The sequence below is a fragment of the Heliconius melpomene genome, chromosome 14, assembly GCF_056956725.1.
Source record: "Heliconius melpomene rosina isolate 202511_hmr_F chromosome 14, ASM5695672v1, whole genome shotgun sequence".
In the NCBI taxonomy this organism is placed as follows: Eukaryota; Metazoa; Arthropoda; class Insecta; order Lepidoptera; family Nymphalidae; genus Heliconius; species Heliconius melpomene.
In genome coordinates, this window is record NC_140402.1 from 1,446,230 (window position 1) to 1,469,252 (window position 23,023).

The window sequence follows — 23,023 nt, forward strand, 5'->3', positions numbered from 1 at the left end:
TGAAATAACGAAGTATAGAAAGATGAAATGTGGTATATAGGTTCATTGAGGAGAACTAAGTAATTGATACAAGTAATAAAATATTTACTTCTCGATTTTATAATGAAAACAATGTAGACGACGATTGTATAATTTTACCCAAATACAGCAAAATGATGAACAAATAGTTTTTATTAGATGTTTAACCAAAAAAAACCCATCCACACTATGTCCAATATAAGGCATACAAAAAAATCTCGAATGGTAGGTAAAATTTAATTTCTCATTTAACTGTTAAAAGTAGAAAGTTAAAGTAAATATAGTTTCTTTTTTCCTAGAAAAAAAAACTATGATTTTTCAACGTCATACCTTGAAAGAAAAAAAAATATGTGTAGGTACCTTTTCTTTCTCTTTCCTCTGACATTAAGAACTTTTTGCTTCCATATCTTCCCCCCAATATTAATTTGGATTGACTCTCAAAGCGTGGTTTCATAAGTTCATACATAATTTACGTTCACACGAGTATTTTGTTAATGACTAACTAAGAAACATTAGTCACTAAGAAATCTCAAAATGATATATTTTTTATTTATGTATTCTTGTAGACGTATTCTAATTAGATCTTGTTAAGTAGGTGTATGTTTTTTACGTCGACAATCGACATGACGTAGAGTAGGGTGTGTCGGGCAAGTGTGTGTGTCTTTTTATTTTAAATGTAAGTGGTAAATTATTAAATCAATTCTTGAGACATATATAAATATATTTTTATATAATATAATATGAATTCTTCATATTAGCCATGGGACTCTGACTTTCAACACGATGATTGAAGTTCGAATCAGAGTAATAAATAAAAAGAGAAGTAATTGTTTTACCCTTCATGTCTGGTGATTAAGTGCGGCGTTGAGTTTTGCCACTCAACACGCAATGTCTCGAATTCATTCGGAAAGCGGACAGTGGAGTATCTTGACATTTGATTCTCTGCCTATTCTTCTATAATCGGGATAAAGCGTCGAGACGAAAAAAAATAGTTTGAAAAAATCCATTATTTATCAAGTACTCGTATTTGACAGTATAATTCAAAATGATCACTCACAATCACACATTGTACTCCTAACTAGTTATTGTAGAGCGGATATTGAATGTTACTTGAATTGCAACATACTCATGAAACGATAAAAAAAACCTAAAAGTGGTCAGATCAGTGGTATTTATTTGACATTATTTAAAAATTGTTATTAATAATAATAACTAGATTAAAATAGTAACTACATTCTAAGATATTTTAAGAGTTTTATTTAAATCATTAGATAAGAATAAGAGAAGTGGAAAACGGAATGTCTTAACACAAGATTTCCTCTGCCTGGACAGTCCAGGCCTGGTCCTGGTTAGTTGTCATGCCTAGTTTCATTTCTTATTTCTGGTAACAAGGCAAAGCGCGCCGTTAAGTTCCACTACGCAAAAATTATAAGTAGGGGAGAGCGGGGCCAAAAGTTCCGATTTTTTTTTAACCTCAAATATTGCTACGAATACTTGATTTCAGTATTTATACAATGTAATCAAATTCAACTTACATATCTAGACTTGCAATTAAAACAGTAATTTGGAGTATTCTTTGTAAGACTTTTTTTTATGATTTTTTTTGTGACTGAAGTCGGAAAGTAACAACTTACCCCGATTTGGGGCAAGTTGTTAACAGACCGGGGTAAATTGTTACCATATTTTTTAAAGCTATTATTTGCACAATAAAAAACAATAAATAATCGAACAAAGCCAGTTTATTTAAGGAATAATCAACAGTATCATAATAATCACCAGGCGCAAAAGCAAATCTTTTTTAACCGACTTCTGTAAGAAAAGAAGATTATCAATTCGACTGTTTTTTTTGTGTAAGTATGTTACTTCATAACTTTTGATTAGGTGAACCGATTTTGATGTTTTTTTTTTATTGAAAGGTAGTGCTTCCCATGTGGGAACCAATTTTTTTAAATTCTATTTTTGACTATATTATCTATGAGAAAATCACATAAGTATTAAATTTGTATTGGTACGTGTGCGACAAAATGACGAATAACTCAATATCACGCCAACCGATTCCAATGATTTTTTTCTTATTTAAAAGGATACACTTCAAGGAAAGTTTGATGAAAGTTTGGTTAGGTTCCGATTATAAAATTTGGTCAAAATTGAGAAAATTTGTTTTTATTTTGCTAAATTTTAATTATACTGGAATAGTTACAAGGGAAAACTTTGTTAAAATTATTGTCAGAAGTAAGATTCCCCATCGTTGCATTTCTTTTCAACCAACCTCAAAAAATATGTTTTCATTTTCAACCGACTTCAAAAAGGGAAAGAATATTTTTTTATGTATTTTCTTGTCAATATACCAAAATGTTAGTTTCCACAAAAATAATACTTACCTAATTGAGTCGAGTTTTACATATCACAACAGATGCCACTCGTTATCTACCACTACCACCACAACCAACACTCATTTAAAAAGTATCCTTTTAAGGTTACTTATCACTTAAAATCGTAAAAAGAATTAATTTTGAACAAAAAAAAACTGAAGCGAAAAACAACGAACTAAAAAGTAAAAGATAATTTTATATAAAATAAAACTTATTTTGATTTTGTTAAACCAAAATAATAAACAAAGATTTTATAGCTTTATCTTTTCGCGCTCAATATGTATATGTAATTCTTTGGTAATAGTTTTAAAATACTCGAGGCTAATCGTTACAATTTGTGAGACAGACCAATAATATCAAATGCGAAAATATTTACAAACGTGCACCAGCGACACACGTGTGCTATTCCATTGGTTTCGGGTGCCACTGGATTGTTCAATATGATAGCCATGGGTGCGCTATCACATTGCATTTCACTATATGTTTACTAAATATTCCTATCACTTTTCCCCGCGAAATTATTTCCATCGGAACAACTTAGCTCGGTAACTTTTAGCCCCGCTCTCCCCTACGTGAAAATTCGGCGAAAATTGGGAAACGGCGTGTTTTAACACTAGGTTCCCTCTGCCTACTCGACTATATATGGGACACAGCGTGAAGCTGAAAAAAAAAGAAAGAATAGGTTACAGTAAAAACTGTATTGGTGTCCACATTACCATAATATATTGGTCAAAATGTAACACAAATATTAAATAAAACAGTTATTCAAATAAAATGGTATCAATAGAACACACGTGTTACAACATGTGATGGGAGTAGAAAGGTGAAATATTTTTTTATAAATACCTTTCAAAGTAAAAATGGCAAACCGCTGGTTTAAACGGAGCACGGAGCCGCCATTCTGCGGCGGCGCGGCGGTCTGACGTTTACGATGTGTTAATTAAGTCAATATGCCAATCATGATTTTTGCACCGTTACGCACTGAAGACGAAATAATTTGCTAAAAATATATATATATATAATATTACAGAGCAGTTTGGTTAAATATTATTTTTTATTATTAAATATTATAATTATATTATTATAATTTGTTATAAAATAAAAATATATTTATTGGTCAATAAGGCAGAGGGAGTCTAGACTCAAGACATTCCATTTGCTTTTTAATTAAAAAAATATCAATGTTCTTTTTATGTAATTCTCAATTTATAGGTCAAAGTTAAAGAGGGAAAAATATAGGTCAGCAAGCTTATATTAACTAAAAAATTATGTAATAAATGAAGCAATTGATTGGAAGCCGTGAAACAAAATTCAATTAACCAAAACAATTCCTTTCAAATTTCGTTTATTTTGTCGTAACAGTTACATAGATATGGTTATAAAAATGAAAAAAAAGTTCCAAGTACATTAGCTAATAAATATTATATTGCTTTTTGTTGTGGTTATACAATATTGCTTTATATTTTAATTAAATATAACAGAAAAACAAAAACTGCATTTAAATCGATAAAGCCGTTCCTGAAATTAGAGTGCTCAAATACACGCACACACAATCAGACAAAAAGACAAAATTTGTACAAATCATTGTTTCATTAAGTTGAAATTGATATTTTCATAATCTCTTAAGTAAACAGTGTTCAGTTATAATATTAATATATGTATAGATCTATATCTATATTACACATACATATGTTCTAATATTTTATTATTAAATGTTAATTACATTTATTTCTAGAAGTTTCTCTACTGTAAAGTACTCTGTAAGATGTTCTTTTAAAGATGACGATGATTTTTGTTATGTCTTATGACAGGTATTTTTTTTAAATTAACAGTTGTATCGAAGACAGATTAAATAAATGTTAAACATGTATATAAATTAAAATCAGAATATACTTTTATTAAATTAGTGAATCAATTTTACATTTTTAAATAAAAATTATAATAAAAAAATAAAAAATTAAAAAAATATATATATAAATTAAAATCATATAAAAAGGAAATTATTATTAAATAAAAAAAAGAAATATTTTTAGTTAAATTACTAAAAAACTGTTATTTCTCATTGAAAAAAAAAACGGGCGTTCAAGTTGAAGGCCGTATGAAGTTTTTGTGTGAAGTAGTTTATTTGTATTTAATTTAAGATGGCGCCAAGTTTTTGTGTGTCTATAATATACAAAATCTAAATAGATAGGTACATAAGAATATTTACATAGGTATTTGGTGTGAGATATCATATACTATTACAATACTTGATATTTGTCCATCAGTAAGTTTATTATTTTGTTTTGTTCAAATTTTTTAATTTAGCAGACAGGCAGAGGGAACCTAGAGTTAAGACATTCCCCACCCCACCTTTCGTTTCATTTTCGACAAATTGCGTAACCTGACCCAGCGCTTTATCATGTTACTAAAGCTAGAAAATAAAAATAATTTATAGCTTCGAATGGGAATCAAATCGACAGCCTTCACGTTTATAGTCAAACGCTGTACTTACCCGCCGCCATTCGACGGGTTCTAGTTTAGCAATGTTTTAATAACTTCTAAGTAATTATAGTAAAAAATAAAAAATATCTGAATTATAAACACAGCTTAAAACATAACAGAATTACATATTTGGCATGCAAGTAATTTTAAACTGTGTATATTTTTATATATATCATATTTTTATTTTTATTATAGACGACCTTTACATAATATCTATATAAGAAACAAAATAAAATTTAACAAAATAAAGTAGGAGAATGGCAGTGTTTTAATGGGAACGGAATCTCTTAACACTAAGTTACCAGGCACACAGTTACCCTGCTATGTGGTAAAAAAAGAATAATAATATGTTTTAGATCTTAAGTTACCTACTTTATTTTATCTCACAAGTATTTACTTACAGTTATAAGTAAGTATCGTACATTTTAGTACAATTATCGCGTCTATCGGCTAATTCATCCTTTGATTAACTTCATTATTAACTGTATATACATTCGTTACTTTTAAGGTCAAACTTTATGTGTGCCTATTACCTACCTACCGCCAAGCCCCAGTTAGAGAATGTTCAATTCTTATATTTATATTTATCATATATTTTAGTATAGCAGGATAGGCAGAGGGAACCTAGTCTTCGTTCCCCAATTTCCGCTGAATTTTCGAGGCATTGCATGTCGAGAGGCGGAAATCTATGTCGCGCATTTGTCTCAGTCCAGCGCGAAGAGATGAAAATGTTAATAATAAATCCCACGAGTGGGAATCAAACACACAACCGTCACCTTACAATCACACGCTTAAACCTTTTCGCAACGGCGACTATCGATAATGGTGTCTCTTAAAATCGCTTACAGTCGTGAATAAGAATATAAATTATTCAATGCATAATATAACTTTTTTAAGCACCGCCGATGTATGTTAGTTGTTTTTGAACCTAAGCTATAAAGCATCTATTTCTATTTCGCACGTCAAAGACTAGAAAAACAACAGATATAAATTTTATGTGCATTCCTTGATGGACGGATTCCTGAAAAATGTTTAATAGTGAAGCTATTTTCGGAAAACCATTCATTTGCTGTACGTATGTACTTTGAATGACCGGAAACCATGTTTTCTTTTGTATAATTTCATTCATTATAAGCTATAGCGTAACGTTCATTCAATTAAAATGATATTGTCTTGGATATAATCATTCGGTCTTTCGAAATAAATTTCAGAAAAGCTTAGAATAGTTAAATCACTAATATAAATAGCAAAAACCAAAAATGTTATTATGCCGTTATAATTTTCAAAAATATTATTAGAATAGAAACTTTAAAATTAATAATAACTAGTTCTTAAGCTAAAATAAACACTTTCTCATAATATTTTTAAAATATATTCAATTTCAATCGAGTGGTCATCCTAAGCGGGTTCTAGCGAGTTTGCTTTTCGCTTATCGGAATCTATCAATGGTCGGTACACGGATTGCATTTACTTTGAAACATTCCATACATTAACTTTCCATTGGTCTTTGGGTATACGCAGTTTATCAGTTTGAGAAGTATAAAAGAGAAATGGTGGTTACACAAGAGAAATTAGTAGTAAAATTGGTAGAATGTTGGGTGAAGACGACCGCAGACAGCGCGTCTACTCGACGGCCCCGTTTTTCCAATATTTTACGCGATTTTGGCCCTTATCCAGCTAATTATAGAATTAAATCTTCTTAATATCATTTACGATGCATTACTTTGTCATATTGATGATTCTAGAAGCCAGTGTTTGCTTTACGTTTCCGTGTAAACGTGGCAATGGCCATCAATTGCTTAAATTCAAAGAATTACCGTGTTTATATTGCACGTAACGTAAACGATTTGATTTTGCAGTTCTAATGTCATATTATATATTTTTTTTACCTTCACACCGTATCCCAGGTAGTTGGAGGGAATCTAGTGTTAAGACACTCCGTTTCACATTTTTCGCTGAATTCTTAAGGCATTGCGTGTTGAGATGCTGCCTCATTTAAAGCTGAGCTATTCTTCAATAAATATTTAATTTCCTCGAGTGGGAATCGAACTCACTCACTCACTCACCTATGACTATAAAAGTACCACGACTGGCTTCAATTACTTTTACTTCTTAATCTTCCAAGTAATAAATTTCAATCTTAATGAAATACAATCGTAAAGTCACGTAATTGTTATAACGCACGACCATTGATCATAAATATTATTAAACGTTCATGTTTTAGTGAATAAGTACTTCTGACATCAGCAACGGACATAAAAGAAAAGAAACCAAAAAATAAGTTCCGTATGGATTATAACTCTGGCTAATAAGTTTAATTCTTTATTCGTCTAGTATAGTATAAAAATATCTATAATATATAAAATGGGAAACTGGTTCCCTCTGCCTACCCTGCTATGTGCGGGATATAGCGTGAAGCTGATAAAATATATATATATATATATATATATATATATATATATATAAGATGTAAATGTCTACAGGTAATTATTTAAGTTATAAGCAACCTACCTTAGGTACCTTTACAGTATACGAAAGACCAATATCGTTTACGTTACGCAAGATATAAATATTTATACGTGGCAATGGTGATATATCCATCGCCCCACCCGATAATTTTTCCCTGATGGCGGTCGCTAATTATCTAAGGCATTCATTAAAGACACATTAGTTTCAGTTTTGCAATACTGAGAATTCAATGCGAAATCTTATAAATTTGTTGAGAATATTACCTACGCTGATTTTAGATGATGTTGAGGCCACCGTGGCGCACGGGACAAGCGTGTAGCTTAACGGGTTTGATTTCCAGGTGGTGGAATGAAATATTTAATGTTTTTATTTCCTCGCTTTGGTATCGCAAAGAAAGGCGATGAGTTCCTCAATCAACATGTAACGCCTCAGGAATTCGGCGGAATCTGGAAGTGTCTTAATAGGAACGGAGTATCTTAACACTAGGTTGTCAGGGTTCCTCTACCCGGCTATGTGTGGGAAACTAAAAATAATTGTAGTGTATTTAATTTCTTTTATTTAATTCTAGTTCAAAGTTCACAAGAGGACAAGAGTAGTCGAGCTCACACTCAAAAATTAAATACAAGACTATATTTATATGCATTAAAGTCCGTCCACGTGTAAAAGATAATATAGTAGCTATCATTCAAGTTGCGGTTACCGTGCCATATTTCAATATTACTTTTTAATAAAAGGATTCAACGAACGGACAGCGGCGCGCGCGCAGACGATGACGTAAAGCCCTTCCAGACAGAGCTGAAACAAAAAAAATATTTTCTTCTCAAAATTAAAGCATTTTATCGAGATCTCCGTGTAATATATCGATTTGATTCATGCCTTTTTCCGCTAATTTTAATCATCCGATTTTTACCTTTGTTTCATCTTATAATGTGCACTCTTACTGTGATTTATTTTATTATTTTTAGGGTTTCGTATCTCAAAAGGAAAAACGGTCACTTTGTTGTCCATTTGTCCAGATAATTTATTTTGAGGTTACGTGGAGGTATCAAGCTGAAATTAATATCAAACACACAGATCTACAGCTCTTTAGATCACAGAAAAATTAAGCTTCTAAGTTAACACAATCAATGTCAATATAAATTATATATCGTTTTCCTACATTTAATATGAAATTTGCCGCGTAATCAAAATCTATAGAGTATTTCCCGTAGCACTACAATTATGAAATTTGGCAAAAAATGAGAATTCGAAAAATCTAGTTTGCCAGCTTTCAACAAATTGATACTGAACCCTCGATGAACTCATGAAATTCGCACTTGTTGAGTATTTTTATTTATTTGAAGTGATTATTTAAATTTATTACTTTTTGAAAAAAAATTGATTTAAAGAAATATTATCTTTAAAAAACTGTAAAATAGATATTTCTTCAAAATTAATCTCCAATATCTACAATTAGAAGATTTATAGAATTATTAACAAAATTATTGTTTATTTTAATTGGTATTTAATAGCAAAAACATTCATTCATTCATTTTATTGATGCAACTATATACGAGTACCTACACCATAGAGTATAAAGTACACAGTATAGTGCCCACTTGCGTAATGACTGCGTTATGCACCGTTCGCCACTTCCATTTCGAAGAATGCACTCGCTCTGCAATTATTTTAAGCATTACATCATTTTATATTTAGTAAAGGATGCTTAAAATTAAACTTCAATTTATTTTAGAGTAAAATTGTTGTAAATGTTATAGGAATATTAATAAGCTAGACAGTTTGTTTGGTAGAACTCGCTAATCTCAGGAATTTGGTTCGAATTGAAAAATCTATCGAGGATGACTATAGAACACCCCTTTCCATTATGAGACTGTTTTTCACTTTTCACCTCCTTTTCACCCCCTTCTTTGTGCCTCGTTACCATAGGGGAGAAATGAAAAAATATAAAATATTTAATTTGACCAGAATCAGTGGGAATCGAACTCACAACTGTCACGCTTACATTCGCCCGCTTGTCCCCTGCGCCATGAAAACAGGCTATTTGTTTATGTGTATGTAAAAGAAATTTCTAAATTTACACTATAAATTTCTATATAATACATTTCGCGAAGGCAAAAATGCGACGTTGAGTTCTGCTCCAGAATTCGGCAGAAAGTGGGGAACGGAGTGTCTCAACACTAGGTCCCTCTGCCTACCTTGCTATGTGCGGGATACAGCGTGAAGCTGATTTTTTTTTTTTAAATAATACATTTTACATAATATCCATATAAGAACTACTCGACAGCTGAACCAAACGTAAATTTTACGTTAAACCCCGACTTATCACCGTGAGTCTATTCATATTGATAACTAATATCTAGAGTAGTTTCGTTAAAAATCTTTCTCGAATCGCAACGATAAGTGACTTGTGCCTTGACATACCAGACGGCGTATCGATAAGTAACGAAGAGATTATTCATTGTTATTCAACAACTGTTGAGTTTAAGAATTAACTAGTGAGGTTCTTGTCAGTTCCTCTCAACAGAACTGCCTTCATGTAGTCTTTTTGCCAGCTGGTTGGTTGGTTTCTTCGACAAGTGTGCGACAAGTTGTACATTCAATTCTAACTCGAGGAAGTGAAATATTTTATATTTTCATTTCTTCGCTCTGGTAAGCGAGGCGTTGTGTTCTGCCACTCAACACCCAATGTCTTAAGAATTTGGTAGAAAATTTGGAAATGGACTCTTTACACTAGGTTCCCTCTTCCTAACCTGCTTTGTAATGAAATAATAAAAAAAAAATCTCACTATATAAGTTACACATTATTTCATGTAAAGAGGAAGTTAACTGTGCATTTAATACGATTTTAAATATAATTTCTTTACAACAGGATATTACTATTACGCCTCTCAACGAACTGTCAATGCAATTAAAAGGAAAGAGACAATTTTTTAACACGTTTTTATTAGGTCGAACTGTAACAAACTATATCATCATGAAATTTGGCAGTTATACGTAACTTAGGCGATAATGTAATATTCTGGTATCAACGAGGGGGTGTGATGATGCAACCAGGACCTGAATATTGGAACTCTTCAGAGGTTACTAGAAAACCACTCTACTTTAGGCTCATATAATTTATAGCTCCGAGCATTTTGTAGATTCTTAGTGTAGAAAAGCAAGTCTTTTTTAGTTATTTTTTTTATTTTATATTTTCCATATAAGTATCTTACGTAGAGCGCACAACACACATTTCAAATACATTTTGTAATATCATCTCTATTCCTATATACATAAAACTCACTCCACTTATGTTTAGTATAATTTTTTTTAAATTCCTCTCACACCCACATTCCTCCACACTTTTACCTCTAATTCTAATTCAATTAACGCGTACCGACCCAAACGTAAGTTACATCAGTCGGCTAGATCCAAGCGACCTTACACTCAAAACTACCTGCTGTTACAATGACGTTTGAAAGCCTTATATTGCATCATATTTTATAGTAGAACTTTATGTGCTCTCACGCTTGGACAGAAGTAATTAAATAATTTCTTGAGTATGCTGTTAAGATTTTTATTGCATTATAAAATATATTTCAGATTTATATTGAAATATGATGTTTTTGCATTACTTCCATGTATACTCGTATATGGCGGAACCTTAGCTTGCTCGGAAATTAAATGGACCGATGCTTGATAAATAGAAAAGAAGATTATAGTTTAAAATTAACATTATAATTATATTTAAGCCGCTTAAGTATATACAATTGTTCATTTTTTAAAATATTTTTACCATGTGCTTAATAATTATGTAAAAAGACGAGTGTCAAGTGTAATTGAGTAAGTAATTGTAAACATATGTATGTATTTGTTTAATATATATGATGGAAGCACTTGAGGAACATCCCGTCCTCAGTTAATATTGAAAATGTAAATTCCATAGTACGCTGGTCCTTCGAGCCGGTTTAAATAATTCTATAAATATATTTAAAACCTCAGGCTCCACACAGTAGTTGGAAATATGTTGGCACTATATATGGCTGAGTATGTCATTTCGCGGAGATAAACCTAAATAGGTTTTCCTCTAAGTAGAGGAAAGTAAGGTAATTTCCAATACATTTTATTTATATGTTATTTACATTAATAAAAAAAAATGCTACACTGTTTTCCCGCTTGATAGGGTAACTTAAGAGCTGTATGGAGTAACCAAGTGTTAAGAAATTTCATTCTTAATTTTTCGTGTAATTATTGCGTGTAGGACTTTGTAAAAACTCAACGCCACACATTGCCCGCAAGAGAGGGGATAATAATTATTCATTCGGCGGAAAGCGGGGAATGGAAACATAGTGTTTTAACACTAGGTGCTCCCTTCAGGTGCTATCTGCCTTCACTGTTATAGGCGGGTTACAGCCTGAAGCTAAAAAAAATAAGTACTAATGTAAGAAGCGTGAAAAGTTTTCAATGCTATGAGTCACTGGAATTCCCTGTACCTATAGTGGAAATATTACTGGAACGTTAATCAAACTCGTGGTTCTTTTCCGCGTGCAAACCTTAATTGAGCTTATTTAAAAGATATTATCACGTAGGCCACATTCGTGGCGTCAGAATTGTAAGTATAATTATGTAATAATTAAATTTAATTTATTCTTTGATTTATATATATTTTAAGTAATTATTTTAGATGTAAAAAAAGTAAAATACATACTATATTTCAATAAGAAACGGAGTATTTCAACAATAGGTACCCTCCGTATATCCTGCCTGTTTATAAAAGGGTGTTCGTATATACTCGATTATTTTAAATCTTACAACAATAGGAAAGTACAGTAATGGTAAAATTAAAAGTATATTTTTTTATCTCTACATTTTTTTATTAAAGAATCTAATAACGTGTATGACGTAGATCAGTTTCTTTTCCACTGATAAATAAAATGAGATTCTAAGCAATTTTTGCTAATTAACCGGCAATATCTAACAAGATCTCTGAATAAATAGAAAATTGTAAACTAGGTTCCCAGTAAGCCCAGTTCCCAGTATCCTCGCCATGGCTCACCCTGCTATGTGCGTAATGCAGTGTGAAAATAAATAAAAGATAGATAGAGATAAAAAAAAAATTAACAAGTTTAAAGTGTTTTTATTTTAAACACAATTCTACCATTTCAGGTTTATCCAGGTTCATTTTAGGTTACAATTTCTACCATTACCACACCACGTGGTGTAAAATAAATAAACGTTATATATAACCTACTAAATAGTGAGTACTTAATACCCGCTATTAAAATACTGATTCATATTTTATAATAAGGCAACAAACAAATGGAAGCCTACTATTATAAAACATAATCTGTGGCGTCGTCATTAGTCATATGACGCGTTAGGTTTGATTCACACGTGTAATATCGTTTTATCTTAGCCGAAAAAGTAAATATTATTCTTCTGTAAAATATGTATTATTTTCTTATTAAATTATGTCTACACAATTAACGTTTACAATTTTATTCACATAATTTGTTTTTAAAAAGTACAGCATGCAATAAGTGATTTAAATAAACATGAACTTTATTTTCAACATTATACTAATCATAGTCTATATTTTATAGACGTAAAAAAAATTAAATGCGCAAAAATCGTAATATTTAGATACAATACGTATATTACGATTTTTTTTTCAAATTTAATAATGGAAAATATTCTATCTATAAAGGGCCTTAGTTAAAACTTATGTTTGATATGAAATACATTTTAATCCATTATGAAACAAAATTAATTTGTTGATTCGCAAATATGTACACAAGCGCGATATTTAAATATAAAATTTGAAACAAATAATTTAAATGACTTAGTAATCTACCAAAAATATATTTGGCTATACATAATTATAGCATTTTACGACTATTATAACTGTAAGAAATATATTTGGACGAACTTTGAAAAGATGAAAATGAAAAGATACTTTTTGGACGAACAAACGAAATTGCGGAAGATAACTACTACATAATATTTTTTATTATCTGTTATGTTTTAGAAAAAAAAAACCTTAATTGACGTCAATTGCAAAAAAGACATACAGGTAAATCCAGGTTTCACGACATTAAAAAACTTTATTATGATCTTAAAACTCCTATAGATTATTATTTTTTACATTTTTACATTGGTAATGACGTCATTTAACTGTAAACTAACTTCATACGTGGTCGTTATATCAAATTATAATTATGTCTTTTTGTAATGTTTTTAAAAAGCTTTAAAAATTTGTATTTTTTTCTATAAAATTTTATTTCCTTCCTTCATATATATAGTAATTTCTCGAAAAAAAATCCTTAAAAAATCGGAGTCGGGACCGGAGCGTCTTAACATGGCCCTTCCTCTGCCTACACGCGGGATACAGCGTGAAACAAAAATGGAAAAAAAATAATACCTACCATAACTTATACACACCAAATACCAAAAAAAGATCTCCTACCCTACTTAAAATCAGAAATATAGTACCTGCCCTTGACAAGTTCACTTTTTACGGAACGCGGTCAGTTCTATTAAAGAAACTGATACAATAGTTCACAATTGTATACCAAGAGAGCACGTGTGTTGCGTCAGCTGCATGCTTCTACAAACAATCTATCGGGCACGAATATTAGAACGGCGAGAGCACTGTCACTATATGCAAGGCCGTTGAAATATAATTTTATCTGTTAATAATTCTACTAAATCCAAATCTAAGATTTACTTTGAAGATTTTCTGTATAAATTAATATATTTTAGCTATAACAACATGGGCGTAGGATTAAGGAGGCCAGGTAGTCCATACTCACCCTAGAATAGTCATCCTTGAAATTATACCAAAAAACCAATTATGCCTGAAAAATCAAGAAAAAATCTTTGACACAATCTGTTCAAAACTAAACTGCAGGTTCCCTTGGAAAATATTTCTAGATGTACCCATGTGTAACAGGTCTTTATACAGAAATAAGCGGCGTAAATTTATCTTATACTGCGGCGTTTAATTCCGCCATTCAACACACAATGTTTTGAATTTGGATGGAGCTTTTAAAGTAAAAAAAAAAAGGTTCACGCTTAGTGCTTGGTGGAAAAGTGTCTGCTTTCTAAAGCTTCTCTTTGAACTTCAAATTTTTTTTGTAAGAACTGTTATTTCCTTTCGATTTGCATTAAAATGTAAGGAAAACCGGTATGTACAGAATTCTCGGGATGCAGAAGGTATCAATTCACAATTAATTTCAATTAACTTGTCGGGCCTCGCAGTAATAAAAAATGTACACCAGTTTCTTGTTTCCGTGATCGTTCAATAAAAATATGTTCTAAAATTATTAGTTAAATTAATATTTATATATATATAATACCTAACAAGTGTACTTTTTTGTCGTTCGGCTTAACGTTGTTGGATAAAGTCTTTTATTATTTTTTTTGCCTAGTGTGAAAACACTCCACTCCCCAGAACGCCAGGCTTTGCCTCGCAACCAGGGCTAATAAATGAAGATATTAAATATTTAATTTCCTCAAATGGGGATCTAACCCACAACCTGTTCATGTTTACAATCACAAGCCTGTAACCCTGTGCCACGTCTGGCCTAATTAATTTCATTCTAAAAATTGTCACGGCGTTATGTTCATCATCATCATCATCGTCATCATCAGCCTGTCCTCGTCCACTGCTGGACATAGGCCTCTCCAATGGCACGCCACTGAGCTCGATCTTCAGCTCTTCGTATCCAGCCGTTGCCCGTCACTTTGCGGCGTTATGTTAATGACACGAAATATATCTAAATCGGCGGCAACTGAAGCGGGCTACCTTATCATTATCATTAGGTTTTCCCTAAAGATAAAGATAAAGAAAATTGTAGGTATATTATAAATATCAGTACAAGGCCTGTCGCGTATATGTCTAACTGCAATTTTTTTTATTAATTTTGCATTAAAATGATGTCAGTTTCTGATTGTCGATTCCCATTCGAAGAATGAATTATTTTCATTTCTTCCCTCTGTAGAGATAATAAACCCTGGCGTTGAGTTTCGCGACTCACCACGCATTACCTTGAATTGGGGCGAAAAGAGAAGGACAGATTGTTTTGTCTCTCTGCCTGCCTTACTAAACGGGCTAAACTGTGAAGCAAATAACTGCAATAGTATATTTGTTTACTAACATGTCTAAGAGCAAGTAAAGTAAGTAGCAGTAAATATTATTTTAAGCTTTACTAAACCTACGTCATTATAAGATATAAAATCACATGTTTCCTATTTTTAAATATTTAATACCTAAAATAAATAAGCAAATACAAAATTTTACCTTAAAAATGGATTATATTAGGTATATATTGCCTTCAAATCTTCCTATTTCCTAGTTTTCTTCAAGGGTTTTTATCAATGTCCTTAATTTGAGTCTTTGACGTCAATTTTATAACTATAATTTATATAATTTAACTATATTTGTATGTAAGTTATCTAATTTCATATTTATGATAGTGTTTATAGTTGAATGCCACGTAAATATGACGATGTCGATGTAATACGAATGTTATCTCAGATTGTAGAGATTTGTTCGTGAATTCATAGATTTGTATAAAAAACATACATATATCGATTAATTTTACGAGAAATTCCAGAAAAAGGTATGAGGCAGTATTAACAAGTTGTTTTTTTTTCCAGAAAAGTTCAAAACATTCATAAACATACACAAACATAACGTAGTCGTCTTATTGTTTTTTTTTTTAATATTTAATCCAACGGTTTTTTCAGTAAGAAATCGTTTTACTAATTTAATACTCACATATTTTTATAACATTTTATTAAATTATAATTATAAATATGTTACAGTGAAATATCATCCAAATTTCAGTTTCCATGGTTTCTCTTTTAAAAATGTCAAACAAAAACCAATAAATAACGCCTCTCTCTACATTAGACGAAACGCTGTGAAGTGAATACAAATAAATGTAATATCGCCATCTCATCTCGTAACGCTAACATAACGCGATAACGATAAACCTATCTGTGAATGTTTATTGCAGGTAGCCATTGTTTTGTTGTGTGTGTGTTTTGTTTTTATAAAGTATAAATAAAAATAGTTTATATAAAAGGAATATTATTGAGGTTGTAGGGTGCAGGAGTACAAGCCTGTGAATGTAACGCGACGGTTGTGGGTTCGATACTTACTTGAGTGAATTAATTATTATTTATTATCTATATATATAAAATCGAAAGGTCACTCACTCATCACGAAATCTCAGAAACTACATGTGCTAGGAATCTCAAATTTTGCATAGGAGTTACTTATAGGACGTAGGTGCTCGCTAAGACGGGAATTTGCAATATTCGACTTCTAAGGGGTAGTATTTGGGGTTGAAAGTTTGTATGAAACTTCGTTACTACAAATGCTAGGAGTCTCAAATTTTGCATAGACGTCACTTATAGGACGTAGGTACTGATGGAGACAGAAATTAATAACGTAGTTCACGCAGGCGAAGCCGAGGGCGGGCCGCTAGTTATTTATATGTCTTCGCTCTGGTACCAGGGCAAAATTTGAATTGAGTTGAGTTTCACCACTCAACATGTAATGCCTTTAAAAAAATCGAAATTTTGAGTAAGTCTTAACACTAGGTTCCCTCTGACTACCCTACTGTGTGTGGAATACAGTGTGAAGCTGATTATTTTTTTATAAAATTATGAATTAATTTGAAGTGTGCCTGTAATATTTATTTGTATAACATTTTATTGGAAATTGTCATTCATATCAATAAAATACATATAAATTTGACAAGACAAGAAGATATGATACTTTTTCCTTATTCAAAACTTGCCTATCTCTACATAAGTTCCTATATAAAACATAAGTAGTTCGTGATATCTTTATGTATATAGTACCCTACTATATACATAAAGATATCAGGCAGAGGGAACCTGGGAACCTAATGTTCAGATACTCTGTTTCACTTCCGTCTTCCACTTTCCGCCAAATTCTACAGGCAATGCGTATTATGTGGCTGAACTCTCTTCTGCGATTTTCTTGAAAGTCGAAAATTATATCGATATCTTAGTATATTGATAAACTAAATACATTACATCAATCACTGTAATAATGACAGTACTGAAAATATATTAAATAAGATGATTTATCTAATCTTATAACCAACATCCAACTATAGTAGAGATGTCAATTCAACCTAAATAAACTTAGACGTTACAAATTAAACATACGCTTTAACGGAATCCGTAAAAAAAAAACGAAAACCAAACTAGATTAACCAACGGTACAAAAAAACGTATGTGCAACTCGCAGGCTTTCCACGTTGTGACGTAGAATGAGTCAAGCGGCGGGCGCGTTGCGGACCGACCAATGGCAGCGGTTATACTCCATTAATATATACTACGAGAGGGATCGGCAGCGCTCAAACTTTGTAAATACGCGGTATTGGACGCACGTTCGCTGGTAGCTCGGTCGCTAGTGTCTCATATACGACGATTGCTATAAGTGTTTTGTGCTTTACCTTTTGGATATAATCGTGAGTTGTTTTTCTTTAATTTTCTATATATTAATATATGAGATTATTTGGCTGTCCTTATATATATATATGCCATAGGGTATTGTTTCGTGCTTGGTTGAAGATAGAGGATAGAGTCGCATGTTCAGCCAACAGATGGTTGATTCGCGTGTCCATAGTAACTGTGTGAAATGTTTATTATGGTTTATTTACCTTTATTGATTATCAGATAAGTAAACATAAAGGTAAAAGGATTTAAAGCGAAGAAAGTTCATGGAGAACTTTTAAAGTTATGCTTTACACGAACCTTCTAAGCAATAGGTATATTTTAAAATATATATATTTTATCTTTTTTTATTTTGTACATTTAATTAATTAATTAAAAATCAACAGAAATTGAACGCAAAAGATAAAAAATGTCATATAAACAAAATTTCATCGGATCGCGCGCGGTAGGTATAACACGTTGCACTTGCATTATTAAATTTACAACTTACATAAGATACATGGCCATATTTTAATAATTATTTTACCGCCTATATTATCTTATCTATAGGATCTTATCAGTTACGTCAATATCGGCGCCAGTGGAGATTAAGATATAGCGTATCAGGAATTTGGAGAAATGCAAGAGTACTTTCGTAATCTTCACCGATATCTGGTGTGATCAGTCAGTCATGTCCCAAAGATATCTTTAATTAAAGTTACCATCAATAAAAAATATATGGTCATAAAATATTATTGGTAATTGAATACCTTTACACGTTGGGTAGGGTACATCATGTATTTTATATAATTTTAAATAGAAAGAAAGAAATTATAATTATCAATATAAAACAGGAAAATTTACTAAAATATTGGCCCGTAATCGAGTTAAATGCCAATCGGATTAAATGTATTAATTATATAAATATACCTAAATATGAAAAACGTTAAATATTTTTGCAATGGCAATAAACATCAACACAAGTATCATTAAATTAAATTGTGATTTTTGAACCAATCATTATAAAAAATATAATTAATTAGAATTAATATATTTTTACCTCCGCTATATTCTCAGAAACGGACGGACTGTACTTTTCTTTCCTTATATCATTTTTATACGTTTCATAATAGTTAAATAATGTATAATTTACTTTATACACGTTATAACACGTAATCACGTATGTATGTTTATCTTGTCAATCATTCTTCACGTGAATCACCTCTCAGGGTCGTTATTAAACGACGGCCATATTTTTTATACTTACAAAGTAATTCTGTGTCAATATAATGACGAAAATATCATCAGAAAAATATAAATCACATATTAAATATAATTAAATACTTAAAGCTAAATATTACTAATGTAAAGGATAATCAATTAATGTTAATATGGAAGTACAAAAATAATAATACATTTTTTTTTAAATTTTAATAGATATTCTGGCAAACTAGAGTAAATTTTAAATAGCAGCATCAGATACTGTTAACAGTATAAGCTCTTATTTTTTTATATAATTATAAATTCTACCTAAACCCTAAGTTGAAAGGTCAAGTCCATTCATTCTCTTTAACATAAAGTTTGGAAATGTTTTCTGTATTCTCTATATCATTGAGAAATTTATAATTTTCTATTTCAGAAAACCTTTTAATTGCTGACATTTACTTAAAATATAAGATAAAAAAACTTAATTAAGATATTTTAAATACTCTTAAAATATAAAAAATTATCGCTTTGCATGGGAAAGATAGTATCTGAAAGCGATATTTGAAAGTTCGATTACCACTCAAATCAATTAATTTTCGCCGTCTAATACAAGAAAACGCAACGTAGAGTTAGTTCCTCTACTCAGATTGCAATGCCTCGAATTCCTATGAAATATAAAGAATTAAATGATTTAACACTAGATTCTCTTTACCTACTCTGTCGTATTGCAATGAATCGTAACTGAAATACTTAAAAAATATAACTGAATCATAAAAATTACGAAGTTGAAGAGATTTTTAAAATTATTGCAAAAATAGATCGCATATTAAAATTGTAATATGTTATAAATAATATTTGAAATCTTTATAAATATGAAAATGAATAAAAAATATAATGCGATAAAATTTAATTAATTTTGTAGAGTGCATTTAAATTTTAAATTGACTTGATATAATTAAAGAGCGTATTCACATTTATAATACTTTTTGCTTAATTTTATTCTAGAAAAGTGAAATATAAAAAATAATAAAATCTCTATGTAAAAGACTTCAACGGGATTTCATTCTTCTAACTTTAGTTTTATCATTTTTTATTTTTTCTTTTATTTTTTTTGTTGTCATTCCACTCGAATGCTACTTTTTATTCACTTAAGTGCAATTTAAAATATAAAGTAAAAAAATTAAATGTAAAATTAAAACAGTCTATATAAATATAATAATATATCCATATTATTTTCTAAATATAAATAATCTAAAAATAAATAATTAGAGTATTTTTAAAATCAACACTGTTATTCTGCTGTAGCTCCATAATATTCGTTTTGAATTCAGAATTCTAGTGTTTTTTTTTTAAATTTAAACTCGTTTTTTAAAAATAAAAAAATATTGAATTTAGTGACATTGAAATCTTTGAACACTCTGTTCGAATATAATTATATAGTTTTAATTATTAAAACCAATCCAACCAACCCTTCATTATAATGAATAACCTATTCGATTTTAGTTTATGAATGAATTTAATTTTTATCTATATAAAAATTAGTTACATTAATATAAATTAGTACCAGAACAACTACTGTAGATAAATAACAGGTAGAATTTATAGTTATCTTCTAAAAAAACATGATACGACCGATTCAGTGATTTTTAATGCTAATGTTGTTAGAAAACGCCATAAAAGTCAAGTTCTCCACAATTATCTCTCATCATAATAAATAGAAGTCATTAGAACCAGATTAAATGGTAATAAATAAGAGACAAATGTCGGCATCTTCTTGTTATATAAAAGTAAAACAAATGTTGAACTTAAAAACGTATCGAATTTGGACAAAATTTAAATAATTTTGAACACCTGGCAGTGTAACGTGACACCGCAGACGAGCGCACCGCTATAAATTAAAAAAAAACTGAAGTGATAATAAAATAAATTATAAATTTAATTTTATTATCACTTTAGTTTTATTTCAATATGTGAATATCATATTTATTGTTTACACGTGTCTTTTATTTATTAAAAAAGTTGAATTTATAGATACTTATAATTACACAATTATTTTTTTAATAATATACAGAAGAAGTTTATAATATACAGCGTGTTTTGTCTATTAATAAATTCAATAATAATAAAAATTGATGACCATATAACGTTCTTGGAAAAAATAAATTGAATGAAAATATTTTTACCTTAAAGTAGTTTTTTAATATTTACCATAAATAAACAATATTTGTTCTTTTACTCATAACCACTGAGGTTACAATAATTTAACGTCTCAAGAATGGAATCGGGTAAAAACTAAATGATTCACTCTGTCTCATTTAGCATGCAAGAAAAGTTCAATTTATAACTTTATTTTTTTCCTCTTAAAGTTTCTTTTGCTATAACTTTTGATTAATTCAATATAAGTTAATATTAGAATGACTCAAAAAATATTTTTAATTACTGAATATTCAGAAGTAGAACAAATAATTCCTTCTACATGTCAAAAATGTCTCATGTGTAAGATGCAAGCAGAATAGGATATAATCTAAAAAGAGTTATACAAATATTTTATTATTTAATTTTCTTCGTTCTGGTAAGAAAATAAAAGGAAGCGTTGTCTTTCGCCAATCAACACAAAATGTCTTGAAAATTGGGCGGTGCATAACACTAGGTGTCTCACATGTCTTAACACTAGATTCCCTCTGCTCACCCTGAAATATACGGGTTACTGCGTAAAATTAAAAAAAATATATACAAATATAATTTTGTCACTTTAATTAGAATCATGTAGGTACATGGTTCAAATACATATATACGGTCAGAGATATACAGTCGTTCGACATTTGTGATGTAAACCAACTCCGCGCCACTACCAGGAAATTAGTGCACTCGTCATCTGACCTACCCCACTAATTTGTGCCACGAACAGAGCATTGCTCGCTTCCTACATCATGTTTTACAATATAAATTATATTTATGAAAGTGGAAATGCGAGAATTTCGACATTTTCGACATTTTATATATTAAATTACCTTAAGTAATATTTGAGGCCAGTCGTGTTAAGTTCTGCCACTCAACACGCAATGCCTTCAGAAATCGGCGGAAAATGGGGAACAGAGTGTCTTAACACTAGGTTACTCTGCCTACCTTGCTGTGAGCGGGTTAAGGTCACCGCTAAAACAAAATAGAAATATTAACCTAGAATAAACTGACCAGATGAACTTGTATAGTGATTAAAGTATTAGAAAATGTCTGTATTCTAAAATGAAATAAATTAACAGAACTATATTATTTATTAATAGATATTACTTTCTTCTATTTCACTTTCCTATAAAATTTTGAGCATAATCTTCTAAATTTCGAATATTTTAGTAGTTCCTTTAAGCTATAGGTACCTCCCATCAAGCAGTCGAGACTCAGCGGCGACTGCCAACGATCCCAGCAACCGGCCTAACTGGCTTGGTATTATGAAAATTAAACACCATATACTTATAACTTGTTGTAGAATTACGAAGTGTACTTTTTATAGACATGGAGTAAACGTTGTAATATTAGATACTCTCGTGGAGCATTTCCCTTTTCCTCGCTAAAGAATATGGCGATTTCCAATAAATATGAAAGAAAAAATATCTTAAAAAAATGTAGTTTAAGTTAGGCAGAAAGAGGAAGGAAATAGGAGAGAGAGAGGAGGATAGGAGGAAGAGGAGTATGGCGGAAGACTGTCGAAGAGGTCCCATAGATTTAATTTACACTTGAGTCACAGGTCACAGAGACTTCTTCGCGCGGTGAATCCTAAGTAATTTCTTCTCTCACTGTTTTTCTCGTATAAGAATCGAATTTGCAATCAAGATAATGACCAAGCCATGACTTTGCAAAGATGTTTATAATATATCCATAATAAATGTGCTTTCGAAACATAATCTAACGGAAACGTGCCCGTTTTGACGTTCCCACACAAATTACGATTAAGAGGAAAAACTAAAGACGCAAAACTGACATCGTAAAACGGAAATTATGTATTTTTAAACGCGATCGTT

General features: G+C 30.6%; 1 protein-coding gene across 4 annotated transcripts in view; it reads left to right on the plus strand.

Moving 5' to 3' along the window:
- ITP (ion transport peptide) overlaps positions 1-23,023 on the plus strand; it is a 66,378-nt gene that overhangs the window by 13,777 nt on the left and 29,578 nt on the right. The window contains exon 1 of one of the 4 annotated variants that reach the window (XM_085197656.1): positions 17,680-17,836. The exons of 2 other annotated variants lie outside the window; for them this stretch is intronic. The gene's annotated coding sequence lies outside the window, so the exon portion shown is untranslated. Of the gene's footprint in view, positions 1-17,679; positions 17,837-23,023 lie in introns of those variants that run through there. One more of the 4 variants, XM_085197652.1, reaches the window with a different exon arrangement.